This window comes from Hylobates moloch, unplaced genomic scaffold (assembly GCF_009828535.3).
Source record: "Hylobates moloch isolate HMO894 unplaced genomic scaffold, HMol_V3 SCAFFOLD_2, whole genome shotgun sequence".
In the NCBI taxonomy this organism is placed as follows: domain Eukaryota; kingdom Metazoa; phylum Chordata; class Mammalia; order Primates; family Hylobatidae; genus Hylobates; species Hylobates moloch.
The window spans coordinates 114,479,746-114,495,314 of record NW_026652277.1 but is presented as its reverse complement, the minus strand read 5'-3'; positions in this window follow the sequence as shown (position 1 = coordinate 114,495,314).

Genomic DNA, 15,569 nt, shown 5'->3' with positions numbered 1-15,569 from the left:
ATTTCTATGATGGCTTTTTAATGCATGAAGTATTTAGAAGTATGGTTTTTAGGTTCCATCTCTGTATTATATTTTTTGAAGCTATCTGGTATGGTTTGGCTCTGTGTCTCCACCCAAATCTCATCTTGAATTGTACTCTCATAATTCCCAAGTGTTGTGGGAGGGACCCAGTGAGACATAATTTGAATCATGGGGGCGGTTTTCCCCATACTGTTCTCATGGTAGTGAAAAAGTCTCATGAGGTCTGATGGTTTTATCGGGGGTTTCTGCTATTGCATCTTCCTCATTTTCTCTTGCTGCTGCCGTGTAAGAAGTGCCTTTCACCTGAGTGATTCTGAGGCTTCCCCAGCCATGTGGAACTGTAAGTCCAATTAAACCTCTTTTTATTTGCAGTCTTGAGTATGTCTTTATCAGCAGCATGGAAACAGACTAATACACTGTGTTTAATTTATTGACTTCTAGTTTCATTGCATTTGAAGTAAAATAATGTGGTATTATGTTGAGTCTTTGATGTTAAATTTTCTTTGATCTGTAACTTGGTTTGTTTTTGGAAATATGTTATATCTGCTTAAAAATATGAATTTTCTATTTGTTAGGAATGAAGTTTCATACATGCCTAGTTTGCTTACTTTGTTACTCAAATATTGTAGTCACACTCTTTTTGTTGTTATTGTTTGCTTGATTTCCCAATGGTTGAGGAGCAATAATTGAGTGTCAGTACAGTACAGGAGTCTACAAAATGTGTGTGTTGGGGAAATAAAAGAAAATCCCTGTTCTAGCACTCTCTAGCTGTGTGAACTTGGACAAGTTACTTAACCTATTTGTGCCTGTTTCCTCGTCTGTAATATTGATATGCTAAATAAAGTAATCTACTGCTAGTGATTTATTTTGCTCAAAATTGAATTGAAAAATGAATTGCTCATCCGTATACTCATTTAACAAATATTCATTGACTGCCTATTCTGTGCCAGTTCTGCTCTTGGCACACATGATATATAAGTGAATGGTGTGTGCAAAAATCCCTTCCCTCCTAACACTTAGATTATCTTGGGTGGAAGAATTGAAGTTCGGGCAGGAGTCAGGTTCTAATTTTAAATAGGGTGGCCATGCTAAGCCTCATCAAACTGATGGCATCTGAATAGAAACCTGGAGAAATTGAGGAAGCTAGTCATGCTGATATCTGGAGCAAGAGTGTTGTGGGCAGAGGAAAGAGCCAGTGCAAAAGCCACAGGACCAGACTATGGTTGGCATAATGTAAAATTTAAGCATGTTTTGGAAAGATGTGAGCAAGGGAGTGAACAATAGTAGTATACTATATACTCCTGGAGAATTGTTCTTTTATCATGTACTGACTCTATCCCCAGTGATTATTTTTGCCTTAGGGTTGATTTTGAATGACATGGAAATAAATGTACCACCTTTTTTTGTTTATTATTTGCCTGGTGTACATTTTTTCATCATTTTACTTTCAACTTGTCTGTGTCATTATGGTTTAGGTATATCTCACAAACTGCACATAGCTAGATTTTATTTTATTTTTAAAAATCTAATCTTAAGTCTCTGTCATTTAAATGAAATTTTAGTCTATTTTTTTTTTATTATTTTACTTTAAGTTCTTAGATACATGTGCAGAATGTGCAGGTTTGTTACATAGGTATACATGTGCCATGTTGTTTTGCTGCACCTATCAACCCGTCATCTAGGTTTTAAGCCCTGCATGCACTAGGTATTTGTCCTAATGATTTCCCTCCCCTTGCCTCCCACCCATCTATTTGTATTTGTAAAATTACCAAAATATTTGGATTTATTTGTGCCATGGTAAGTTATTATGTATTTTCTTTGAATTTGTTTCTTCCTTCTGTCAGATAGAGCTAGTCACTTGACTATTTTCTCTCTACTGTCTTGTGATTACTACACTTACTTTCTATTTTTTAAATTGAAAAATGTACATTTTTGACATTCTATTAACCTTTACATTTTAACATTTTATGCAAATAATATTTAAGAGTCATCTGCTAATATTGCATGGGGAGGAAGAGGATTGGAGTTTCAAGGAGTGGAGGAGAATCGAAGCCACTTTGGAGAGGGAAAGAGTGACTTGAACAATGCATCATTAATTGGAATACCAGGTAATGCTGGAAGCCTGTTAGGGTTGGTAAACATGAATTTAAAGTGGAATCATTCTATTTTATTCTGTGACTTTTTCTATACAAAGAACAGAAGTTTTAGTCACAAGAGGACAAACAAATTTAAAGTGTTTAAAACCTACTTGAATTGTAGGTCATGGAGTAAAAGATGGCTAAGGGAGAAAGTACTGAAAAAATAGTTTGGAAGCAAGAAGACTGCTTAATAAAATAGAAATCTCAGTGAGGTTTAAGTGGGAATACTTTAGCCAGCTGAAAAGAGAAAATTTGTGGGATATTTCAATAACTGATTTTGGAGGTAATATAATTAGAGTTCAAAAGTTCCTAGAAAATAACCAGACATAGGGAGACTGAAATCTCAGAGAGCAGGGGTTAAGATGGGCACTGGAGTCCCTCATGGTGATGGCAGGGCTTGGGCTGAAGAGGAAGACCATAAGCCAGATGCCAAAGTCTTTGTCAAAAGAAAGAGAGTAATAAGGAGGTCTGTAGGGGACAGCAGCAATTAAGAAGTAAGTAGAAATAATGACCCCCAGAAAGCAGGGTTTTTTTAGTCTTTTATAAGAAATTGGAGGAGTTGTCACCTGGGAGACACAGGACACAATGAGGAGCAAGGAGGGCCTCAACCCACTCTGTCAGGGTTTTGCTTAAATACATTCCATTGTATAGAAAATTTGGATTTTATCTAGGTGTGATGGAACACCTTTGAAGTGTTTTCAGCAGAGGAATGAAATAGTCTGGTTTATATTTCTAAAAAATTGCCTTGTGTGACTTGTGGAAACAGACTACAGTGGACAAATGTGGAGGCAGGAAGGTTAGTTAGGAAGCTACTATATTAGTGGAGGTAAAAAAGATGGTTTGTACTAGGGTGGTAGCCATGGTAATGGAGAAAAGTGGTCAAATTCTGGAAGTTGTCAGGGTTTGGTTTTCTTTAATGAGTAACTACACTAGGTGATGCAAAAAATGTTGACTTGATGATCTTGCCCCAGTTGAAGACTCTGCCTACATTCTGGAAGACACTTTCAAATGGTGATGAGTTCTCTTCCTTTCTAGGTTTCAGTTACTACCATGCCAATTACTTTACTCACAGCACATCTTCCAACTTGGACTCAGTGGGAAGGCAATCTTCTGGCCCAGAGTCTAAAAATAAAGTTGATTCTAAAGAGGAAGACACTACTGAAGGCCTTTGCCTCAGTTTGTCCAACTACTGTCCAGCATCCCAGTGATTAGGTTAGGACTCGTAAGGGTCGGGGTGAGTGCTGGGTATGCTATGTTCATCACACTACAAGTACTAGTCATCTCAACTAAACGCTCTTGGAAATATGATAGCACTGTAGGGAGGGTGCTTTCATGGGAGATTTTGCACCTACACTCATGCAACATGCAAGTATTCTTGGGAAGATGAACAAAGGTGTCCTTAGCTGTGGGCTCAGCAGCATTTCTATTTACATTTATGCAACTTCTCCTCCATACCAGAGTCTAGTGGAGTCCTACTTTCTTCTCTTCCTTCTGAGCTTCAGCCTTCTGCTTTCCCTCTCCTGATGATTCTTCTTTTTGCATGGGATCTCCTTCTTAGGTGAGCTCTCTGCAAACATTTTAGCATCAATCAGGCCATATTCTTGCAGTTACAACTTCCTCAAGGCAATCCAGAATTGAGGTTGATGGATGCAGGTAAGAAACAAAGGGTTGGTATGAAGAAGGCCTTGTGAAAAGAATGCTCCAGGAGCTACCTGTTGAAATGCAGTGGAGTGCCGGCAATGGTGATGATAGCTGGGGAGTCATATTCACTCACCAGAAACTTCTTAGTCCTCACATGAACCTCTAGCAGCCCCAGGGTTTACTTGACAACCTCTGCATTCTCTGAGGTATGCTTATTGATATTCAGGGTGGCCAGATTCTAGGGACCAAATAGAGGGGCAACAAAGCACTCAGTGCTCAACAGATAGTTTGCTCTCAACCACACAGTCTACCACTGACAAATATTATAATACCCTGGAAGGATATTTGCAAGGAAATTCAGATGTGAGGTGGGTTTAGAGAAGGCTGAGTGTGACCATGCTGAGAGCCCCACATTACTGAGCAGTGATGAAAGCCTTGCTCATGGCTGGTTTTGGGATTTGTGCACAGGGTCCTAGCCAACATAAACCTGCAGGAAAAGGAGGCGGCCTAGACAGTTTTTGAATGTAAAGGGCTGACAGGACTTATTCATGGATTGGATATGGGGTTTGTGAAAGAGACAGAAGACAAGGAAATGCTTAGATTTTGGGTCTCCTTTAGCTACATCCTTTAAAACGTTCTACTTTGATTCTCTCAAGCAAACCACTTCTGCCTCTGTGTTTTGTGACATGTGTATTTGTGGGTTCATTAAGCTGAAGGGCCTGGCAGCAGGGACTCGAAGCTTTTCTAGTGGGGAATTTCTAGGGATTGATTAGTTCTCTAATTTCTTGGCTAGAAAACTCACTTCATAAGCCTTTTAAAATTTATATAAGCTTAGAAAAGAAAGAATAACACTCTGAAACTGATAGCCCTTCACAAACTACTGACTTCTTCCTGTAGTACAAATGCCAAATGTACCTTTTAATGTTTCTCTGTAAATTGAAATTGTATTTTGGGAATTCCTGGTATGAGTTAATCAGATTTAGATTGGTATGACCCGTGAGTCTTAATGAAGAGTAAGGTCTTGTGATTTTCCTTTGCATGGACATATGAAGGCAGTGAGATAGAAAAAAAAACACAGGAGGCTGGGCGCGGTGGCTCATGCCTGTAATCCCAGCACTTAGGGAGGCTGAGGCCGGCGGATCACGAGGTCAGGAGATGGAGACCATCCTGGCTAACACGGTGAAACCCTGTTAAAATAAAAAAAAATAAAAATAAAAAGAAAAATAGCTGGGTGGCGGGCACCTGTAGTCCCAGCTCCTCGGGAGGCTCAGGCAGGAGGATGGTGTGAACCCAGGAGGTGGAGCTTACAGTGAGCGGAGATCGCGCCACTGCACTCCAGCCTGAGCAGCAGAGCGAGACGCCATCTCAAAAAAAAAAAATACAGGAAATTTATCAAATAGTATGAATCTGGAATTAGAAGAAAAATTTAAAATGTAGGTGGCAAACATTGTTCTGTCTACTCTTTTGAAATGTAACATTTTTCTTTATGAAATGTGTTTCATATGGAAAACATTTTCTATAGCTTCTTTATGTGATCATACCTCAAATCCAGGTCTTTTAGGACAGAGGTTTGTTTTTGGAAAGCTTGGGTAAGCAAGGGGCATTTTCAGAAATGACTACGTTGGGAATTTGACTGGAGCTGAAAACTCTACAGCCTCCTCCAAAACACTGACTGTGTAAAATTAGTAAGTAAATTTACTTAAACGCTTTTTAAAGGGTCTGTTGGAAATTTCTCAGAAGCCACATGATTAAGAGTGAATAGTTATGGCCTTGGAGCTTTTACATTTTCATATTTTTAAAACTTAGAAGGAAAAGTCATTGTTTATAAGGGTGTTTATAAAAGAGCAATGTGATTTTGGTAATCTATTAACATGACATTACTGAATGAATCTTTAACCGTCCTTGATCTGTAATAATGAGAGATGTGAATAAACTTCTTCAAGAAACTTGGGAATTAAGTAGAATTAAGCATATATACTCTTTACAATTACAGAGCAACTAAAGCACACAATGTGTTAAACATTAAAAGAGGGATTTTTAGGAATCATGAGAATTGTGATCTCACAATCTATTTAAACACATCACATTGCTTTATTACAGTTTCAGACCTTATTTAAAAACTATTTTAAGGTTAGCTCATTGATTGGCAACAGTAAATTGGGTGTGTTTGCTTTGTTTTTAAGCTGAACCCTCTCTCCAGAAATGCCCCTCAAAAAGCATATTTTATCAGAATTAAATCCTTTACCAGTAATTTCCTTGGTTAAATCAAAAGCATGATGTAAAAATGAAAGCAGTGTATCTTATGGCAATAAATCTGGTGAAGAGCAAAAGTAGCTACTTAAATCATAGACAGGATTAAATGAAACAATGAGAATTATACCCTTGGGTGGTTAAAAACAGTTATTAAAGAACACCATTGTGTTGGGGCTCCTTTGATCTTTCTTGCTCAATTAAATGTCTTCTAAACATTTGATTCATTTTCAGAAATGAATTTGAGCTGTTTAAAAATATTTCTTTTCAAAACTGCTTTCCATATTCCCAAATAAATTGAGCATAATTACTACTGTGATTGTATTATGAATGTAATTATTGTAATTTTATTCTTATACATGTATTTATTCTTTGAGAATAGTTGCACCAGAGTTAAAGAATTGTGGTGGTGAATATTAATAAATGAGAAAAAGAGGTTGTGGTTAGCTAGTCAGAAGGTGATTTTTTTTAACCTGTGTAAAGGCAGTTCCACCTACTCAACCATCTTGTTCTTTGCAGTTTTAGCTCATCTTTATAATTGAGAGGTTGAATAACCAGAACGTAGATCAGGAATTCTTGTATTGCTTCTTTTCCCTTTTATCCCTATCACTGGTGGCACTTGAGTGATGGTTAAGCATTGTCTACAACATAGAAATCATACCTGATAAACCTAGAAATCATAACATACCTGTGCCATGCTATGTTATGTTCAGACATTTCCACTTATATAGATTAACTAACTGTAACTGATATTTTCTTAAAACATTAAGTGAATATTTATATTAGGAAACATAGTCTGTGTTAGACCATTTAAGACTAAATTATTTTATTAAATTTTTACAATACACTTGTGAGTTGAATGGTGAGAGGAAGTATTGGCATTTGTGAGATATTGCAGAATGGCTTTTGGGCTGGCTTAATTCACAGACAAGCTCTTTCATTTATCCAAGTACATATTTCCACAGATTATGTATTCTGAATGCTAGACTACAGTGGGGAGAGAGAGAGAGAGAGAGAGAGAAACAGAGAGAGAGAAGAGAGAAACTTCACCTGCTGGCTGCTCATCCCTGGGACTGACTTGATCTGGACCTTCCTGTCTTGCACAGATAGTGCTGGCAGTAAGCAGGACAGGATGGCTCCTGCAGGGCACTACTTCCTTTCTGAGACCCCTATTTTCAGTTAATCACATTCTGTTGGGGCAGGTGGAAGTTGAGTTTCCAAGTTCCACTCTAGATGGGGCCTCAGCCTTCTTGAGGAGCCCTCCACTGAGCAACTGTCCCCTGAGCATTCACAGCGTATGAGAATATGCAAGAAGTGACTGCTTACTCTTCATTGATTGATTTCTTCCTCCATATCATCTGGAGGAAGGAGGGTTTAAGTAGGTTTGCTCCACTATTTCAATCGGACAGAATACATTTTAAACCAAAGTGTATTCTGAACCCTGAATATTAATATAGCCTAGTCTTCTTCCAGGGGAAGAAAAAATAATCTGAGAAGGAAAATCCCCATTACACAGGCTGATATCAGCTTTACCCATTTGGATTCCAATGAAGATAAGATAATCACAAACATGAGACGTGTCCAGAACCAAAATGAAAACTAAATTGCTCCATCGGGCTCTAGTGCTTATGCTGTTAAACTTTCCAGTTTTTGGTGCTTCCTATGAAAATGCTGATACTCAGTTACTTCCAAGCAGTAGGGATAGGAATGTTTGTCTAGGATACAATATAATAGCACACTTAAGATAGAATTCCACCAGAATATATATTCCTTATAGGCAAGAACTTTATTTTACTGTTGTATTCCCAGTGCCTAGACTCTTAATAAATACTTGTTGAATGAATAAATGACTCTCAAGAGAATGGAATTTGCATTCAAACAGACCATGTATTAGTCCGCTTTCTCCAGATAAATAGAACTAATGGGACATGTACTGTACATTTATCTAGAGAGAGATTTAATGTAAGATATATGCTCATATAATTATGAAGGTGGAGAAGTCCCACAATCTACCATCTGCAAAGCTGGAGACCTAGGAAAGCCAGTGGTGTAGTTCCAGTCTGAGTCTGAAGGTCTGAGAACCAGAGGAAGTCAGTGGTATAAATCCCAGTCAAAGGGCAGGAGAAGACTGATGTCTCAGCTCAACCAGGCAAGCAGGAAGCAATGGGGGGTAAATCCTTCTTGTATCTCTTTGTTCTATTCAAGCCCTCAGTGGATTGGGTGATGCCTACCTACACTGGAGAGGATAATCTTATTTACTGAGTCCACTGATTCAAACCTCATCTAGAAACACCCTCATAGACACTCCCCAAAATAATATTCAACCTAGTACCCCATGGCTGATCAACCTGTACCTGATATTCTGTGACTATTCACAGAACTCTATAAAGTCACACTGTCACACTTTGATATTGTGAAGAGACAATGCCAAAGCATCACTGTTTTTGTTTGCTTTGAGCTGAGTATAGCAAATGGGCATGATTGCATTGGTTATTTAATATGTATCAGATGATGGCAAGTAAGCATGTATTTGATTAAAAATTGAGAAAAAATAACGTGGCTGAGATTCATGGGTTTTTATAGTAGGGGTAGGCGAAGACATTAATAGAAAAAAATAGAAGAGAAAGAGTCATTAGTTTCACTTTGCTAAGTTGCCCCCAATTTCATTTCAATTAGTAAAATGTATCTCTTGTGAAGTTCAAGGTCTGTTGGTGATAGCCATAGCCACCCATGAGGAGGTTAATCATGACACTTTCTTGTATCACCTGGAAAAAATTCACTAGCTATGTAAACTGCTTCATTGTTTTGAGAATGTCATCTAAAACACTCGTATTTTTATCAAAATTTGTAAAATTGTAGTCTATCTTCTCAACCATTTTTTTTTCTGCATTTTTAAAGCCTATTACCTTTCCTTTAGAATCTTACTTGATAGAGGTATTCCAAAACCCATGCTAAATTGAGTGCCACCTATTTAGGAATATAGCTTCTACTCTTTCTAAAGAGCAGGCACCCACCCCCACCCCTGCAATGATAGCAGTAAATCTCCCATCGAAGTCCATGGCTTTATATTTCCCACAGCTTTTGTATTTCTTCAATCCCAGTGGGGAGCCCAGGACTCTCATCATTCTGTGCTGCTTCCACTTTGTGCTCTGGATCTCTTTAGGCCTGTAACCCTTGCTTTCCTGAACAGCTTTGCCTTTTGTTTCTCTTGTTTCCACGTATGTATCCAATATCTATTTCTAAACATATTTCTAAACTGGAGCTTGTAGTTGGTGCTGTCACCTTAGCTGGCCCTTTAGGGACCCAGTGAAAATCAGTATGTCCCCCGCTCTCTGTCTGTCTCCCCACACCTGGCCTTTGCTTATATTTCACATTCCCCTGGTTTGGGATAATCTTCCTTACTTTGATGGCAGTGCTAATATCACTTTCTCCTATCCCCTTTTCTCTGGCATATAGCTGAGAAACAGGATTATGGGGAAACCAGTGCTGGGTCATCAGTAATTTAAAAGCCAGGACACCAAAGCTCGGTATGAGCTGAGTTAGGCTTGCCCCAGCCCCAGAAATGAGTGCCATGTCCACATGGAATAAACTGCATGTATTGGAAGTATATAATTTCTGAGTTTTGGCATAGGTATGTACCTATGAAATAGCATTACAATCAAGAACATGAACATCTATATTACTCCTGATGTCCCTTCTTTGGTATTCCACCCTAGATTTTAGAAAAACGAACTAGTGTGACAAAATTTTAAAATGTTGATAAGAACCAGTGTTGGTGAAAGTAACAGGAAACACTCTGTTTCATCTATTATTAATGAAATAGGAAATTGATGTGACTATTTTAGAGAAAAATTTGCAAATATTTGATCAAAGCCTTTAAATTATAATTCCTCTTTGGCCCAGAAATTTAAATAAAGTGCTTAAAAGTGGTATAAGAATCTTTGTCAAAGTGTTTCTTATAATATTAATAGCAAAAAAGGAAACATAGAAACTAAATTTACTTTAAAAATGGAACGGTTAAATAAATAAGGAAAATATATACATTGAAAAATATATATGCATTAAAGAAGATAGATTATATGTACAGATTCCAAAGTATTTTAATAAGTAAAAGGAGCAAGATGAATGACATTGTTTAAAAACGATTCAGTTTTTGTAAGAAAATCTGTATAGATAGTAAAAAGTGTGGAAGATATAAAAGGAAATATTAGCAGTGTTTTTTTTCAGGTGGAGACATTGAAGCTGATTTCATTTTTGTTCCTTTTACATTTCTGTATTGTATGGAAATTTCAAAAATTGAGCATTTGTTATTTTATAATCTGAAAAGAGATAAGGCTATTTTTATCTGGAATGAGATAAAAATCTTGATAGCCAGCCTAGAGATTTTAGAGAACCATGACAATCTGTGAACTATTATTTTAGCATATTGGCATGGGCCTGTATTGCCTGTAACTTCATTGCTTTATAGTTCTATTTGTGGGTAATACAGTGTTGGTGGATTATTTTGTTCCTCAAGACACTTAGATCTGATTACAAAGTTACGACGATGCAGCTATAGCAAGCAGCCCCTTCAGACTAGGCAATTATACGATTAAAATGATTAGTTGCAATTATACCTGTATTTTCAATTTAAGGATTAATTTCCATGTGATGTATAGTGTCAACACATATTAATATTAAACTTTAAAAAGCTCAGCTAAAGAACCTCCTGATTACCATTATCTGCCACTTACCATATATTTACAGTATCTAAGCATACTTACTTTGCCTAACTTCCAGTCAATGAATTAAATACATTTTAATGGAATTTACCGTTATTCTAAATGGAAAAAAGAAAAGCATTCTCCTTTCATCAAGTATCTTCTGTGGGAAATATTTATTTTATTTAATAAAGTGCTGAAATACACCAGTTATATATCTATGAGCTGAACTATTAAAAAATAGCCACTAAGATGTTTTCATGATTTAAAAATGCAGGGATTTATTCACATGTCCTTTCATCTTTCTCTCTCTTATCTTACTCTGTCACCTAAACTGGAATGCAGTGGTGCGATCATAGCCCACTGCAGCATTGAATTCCTGGGCACAAGTGATCCTCCTGCCTCAGCCTCCTGAGTAGCTAGGACTACAGGTGGGGACCATCAGGTTCAGCTAATTTTAAAATTTAATAGTAGAGACGGGGTCTTGTGATGTTGCCCAGGCTAGTTGTGAATTCCTGGCCTCAAATGATCCTCCCTCTTCAGCCTTCCAAAGTGTTGAGATTACAAAGGTAAAATTTCACCTTGATTTCAAAAAAGATTTCTCAGTAGAAAATTGTGGCCGGGCACAGTGGCTCACACTTGTAAAACCAGCACTTTGGGAGGCCAAGGGTGGATCACTTAAGGCCAGGAGTTCGAAACCAGCCAGGATAACATGACGAAACCCCATCTTTATTAAAATTACAAAATTTAGCTGGGCGTGGTGGCACATATCTGTAATCTCAGCTACTCAGGAGGCTGAGATGGGAGAATCCCTCGAACCTGAGAGGTTGAGGCTGCAAGTGAGCCGAGATTGCGCCACTGTACTCCAGCCTGGATGACACAGCAAGAGTGTCTCAAAAAAAAAAAAAAAATTGTACTTGCTTATGTGGATTTTTTGGAGACTGTCATTAGGTCACCCCTTTGAGGTGGACAACAGAAGATGTACTGTAGGAACATGTAATCTACCTTTAAACAGGTGTGTTCAGAAAGAGTAGCCATGGTCCAGTCCCTAATAAGATAGCAGTCATAGGTAACAAGTGTCCTGAGCAGGCAGCAGCTTCAGTGCGGTCAATTGTTACAGCAGATGTCAAAGCATTCTCATAATTGCATTACAGTGTGACATTGGGAAGCATCAATCACTGCAGGGAGGTAACGTCATGATTTCTCTCTACACCTGTTAATTACTCAGTGAGCTCCTTTTGAAGGAAAAGTGCAGCCATTTTGATCAAGTAATTTTCTAAACGTTTTTATCAATCAAATCTTGTTCATGAAACAAAAGAACATTTTATCTGACATCGTTAAGGAAATGAGGTATCATGAATAAAAGTATTTTCCAGATAATGAAAATTTTCTGCTTTGAAGCTTAACTATTTTACATTGAAATATTTCTAAGATATAGCCCAGACCTCCTTACTTTTGTAAAAACATATTTAGAGAATTGGATTTTTTTTTTACTTGGAGGTCACTACTATTTTTATTTATTTGAGACAGGATCTTGCTTTGTTGCCCAGGCTGCAGTGCAGTGGTGTGAACATGGCTCACTGCATTCTCAACCTCCTGGGCTCAAGTGATCCTCCTGTCTCAGCCTCCTGAGTAGCTGGGACCACGGGTGCACACCACCATTCTCTGCTAATTTTTGTATTTTTTGTAGAGACGAGGTTTTGCTATGCTGCCCAGGCTGGTCCCCAACTTATGAGCTCAAGCGATCCACCCACCTCAGCCTCCTAAAGTGCTGGTATTACAGGCATGAGCAACCACATTCAGTCAAGGTCACTGCTTTAAATCAATATTGTGTGGTACCTTTAGGATATTATACACACACGTAGTAATTCCCACCCATCTTTTGGGTCTCAGTTTAAACTTTTCTACATCTGTAAACATTCCTTAACACCCCAAATGTGGGTTTCAAGCAACATCCATAACTTCCTGTACTTCTCTTTATAATTTATCCTCCTTGATTATAATCATCTGCATATTTGTGATTTTTCCTACCACATTATGATTTCCATCATGGCAAAGATCTTCTCAGTCTTGTTTACATGGAACAGTAACTAGTATAAAATAGGCAATAATTAAATATAGGTCTGAATTTTATTCTATCACATTTGGTGTAAAAATGTCACATATTACTATTTTTAAGAATAATAACTCTGAGTTGAGTTACTTTTTTCCCATTCCTAGTTCAGAAGAAATTCAATCTGTGTCATGTATGAAAAGTTTCCTCCCTTTATCTAGGGTTATCCAATGATAGTGAGACTCTTAAATTATAAAAACAATTGGGAAAGAGCACAGTGGTCTCAAGCCTTCACTGGTCACCTCTGATATGCACATTTTCCAAGCTCACAAAATCCTTCAAAGGCATGAGTGTCCACTGCTTCCACTGGGCATGAGCTCTTATGAGAAACTGCACGCCCAACCTCTCTAGTGTACTATACATCACCCCCACCCCCAGTTCTTTTACCTTCTTGTAGAAAGTAAAATTCTAAATAAGCCTCTTGCCAGTCTCACAATTTAGGAATGTTCCCTCTAGTACCTGAAAGCCAGATGGCTGAAATGTAATGATGGAGGAAGATAATGCCGTATCTCCCATCTCCAGGAGATTATAAGTGTAATTTCGGCTGTCACTTGACTTCAAAGTCATAAAGATATGAGAAAATCAGCAATTTTATCTTGGAAACATAAGTGTAATGGGCTATACATAAAAGGAAGATTTATAATCTATATAAAAGAGGAAGATTTCCTTCTGTCTTTACAATGTCTTCAATCAATTGCCTGTGATGAGCATTATTACATTCTAATTCAAAGTTCTTTAATAATAAAATTGTTCTCTTTTCCTTCTATAATACCTTTAGAAAAAGGTTTTCTGAGTTTGGAGGGGATCTTGTTCTTCCCTTGGAACACTCTACAGACTCTGATTCCAACTACCTGTGGGACACTCCAACAACGAATCCTTTCCCCAGTCTTTTAGTAAATGAGTATACGACCCTCCTTTCTATTGGCAATTGCCAACTGATGAGTTTTGCCATGCAGCATAAAAACCCCAAGGCAAATGAACATGGCAAGAACCTGAATGGGAAGTGATGAAGATGTGACTTTGAGAACAAAACTGAAATCTATATGCTGGTTAGGAAGCCGCTGAAAAAAATTAGAACTTGTACTGAGAATTACTTTTTTTTTAATTACTCTTAGTGTATTGTGTTCTCATTCTTCCATTGCTCCTGTCCTAACACTGAAGCATGCTCCAAACACCTCTTCAGACATTCCTTGATGTCCTGAACAAACGTGATTCCTAGAAACAGACTGTTGTAGGCACAGTCTAATTGCCTGGACTAATTGCCTCTTTAATCTTTGGTTTTAAAAGATTTAACTTAATTGTATCTTTAACTTAGGCATTTTTCATTATAATACAGGCTCCTATATCTTTGTTTGCTTAGTTTCCAATAAAAGCCTTCCATGGTGTCTGCAGAATGGAAGGGTTAGAAATCTAGAGCTGTGGTCGGATCCTATGTAATTTACAAATACAGTTGAGTTAGGACCACATGGTAGGAGGAGGTTGACTCTTGAGTCTCTGGACAGGCAATATGACTCCAAGATACATTTGGGGGCATTACCTACACAGACTAGAATTAATAATTGAAAAACAAAGCCACTGAGAATTACTTTTAAGGACAAATAAAAATGGAAAATAAGGCTGGGCACAGTGGCTCACACCTATAATCCCAGCACTTTGGGAGGCTGGGGGCGGGGTGTGGATCACTTGAGGCCAGACGTTTGAGACCAGCCTGGGCAACATGGTGAAACTCCGTCTCTATTAAAAACACAAAAAATTAGCCAGGCCTGGTGGTGCATGACCTGTAATCCTGGCTACTCAGGAAGCTGAGGCAGGAGAATCCCTTGAACCCGGGAGGCAGAGGTAGCAGTGAGCCGAGATCGTGCCACTGCACTCCAGCCTGGGCGACAGAGCCAGACTCCTTATCAAAAGAAAAAAAAAAAAAAGAAAAAGAAGAGGCTTAATATTCCCTGTTGAAAATAAGGAAAACTTCTCCCCACCCCTACTTGTTTTTTAAAGAGCAATTACTAAACTTGTACTAAGTGCTTTCTCCACTCTTTGACATGTGTAGATACTCTTTTGAAAACTAGATAGATCTTTTGTCAGCTTTGTGACCCAGTGAAGTCTTTCTCAAGAACCTGGGAGCCATCTCTCTGAAATGTAATAATCAAGGAAGATAGTACCTCTTATTTCCCAGTATCTGTGGGAATGTAGGAGCCTAGCTTTGGTGGGCACTTCACTACAAGTTGCAAAACTACCTCCTGTTATAAAGATATGAGAAGTTTGTTTCTTTTCTGGATAAAGCCAATTAACTAAGACAATGCAGGAAGGTTTTCAGGCATCTCTTCCACCAGAAAGTCTACAATAAAAATACAGTCACAACACTTAATTATAACGTGTACGGTGACAGTGGTTGCTTGGTACAATATCCTCATTTCATAGGTCAGGTAACTGAGACTTGGATACTTTATGATTTGCTGTGTTGAAAGTTACCCAAACTTAGAAAGTTCTAACATACTTGTTTTATTTTATTGAATTACCAATAGACGTGGCAAAGAGAAAATATGAAATATAGAAATAAAATATAGTATAAAGAACATGGAATTCCAGGTTTCTCTCTAAGTTTGAATTTTTTTGTGTGTGATCTTTGCCTTTAATATTGTAAGTAATACTTTTATTCATGTGAGGTCTGCAAATAATATCCTCATTGATATAAAGGAATTTTTATTG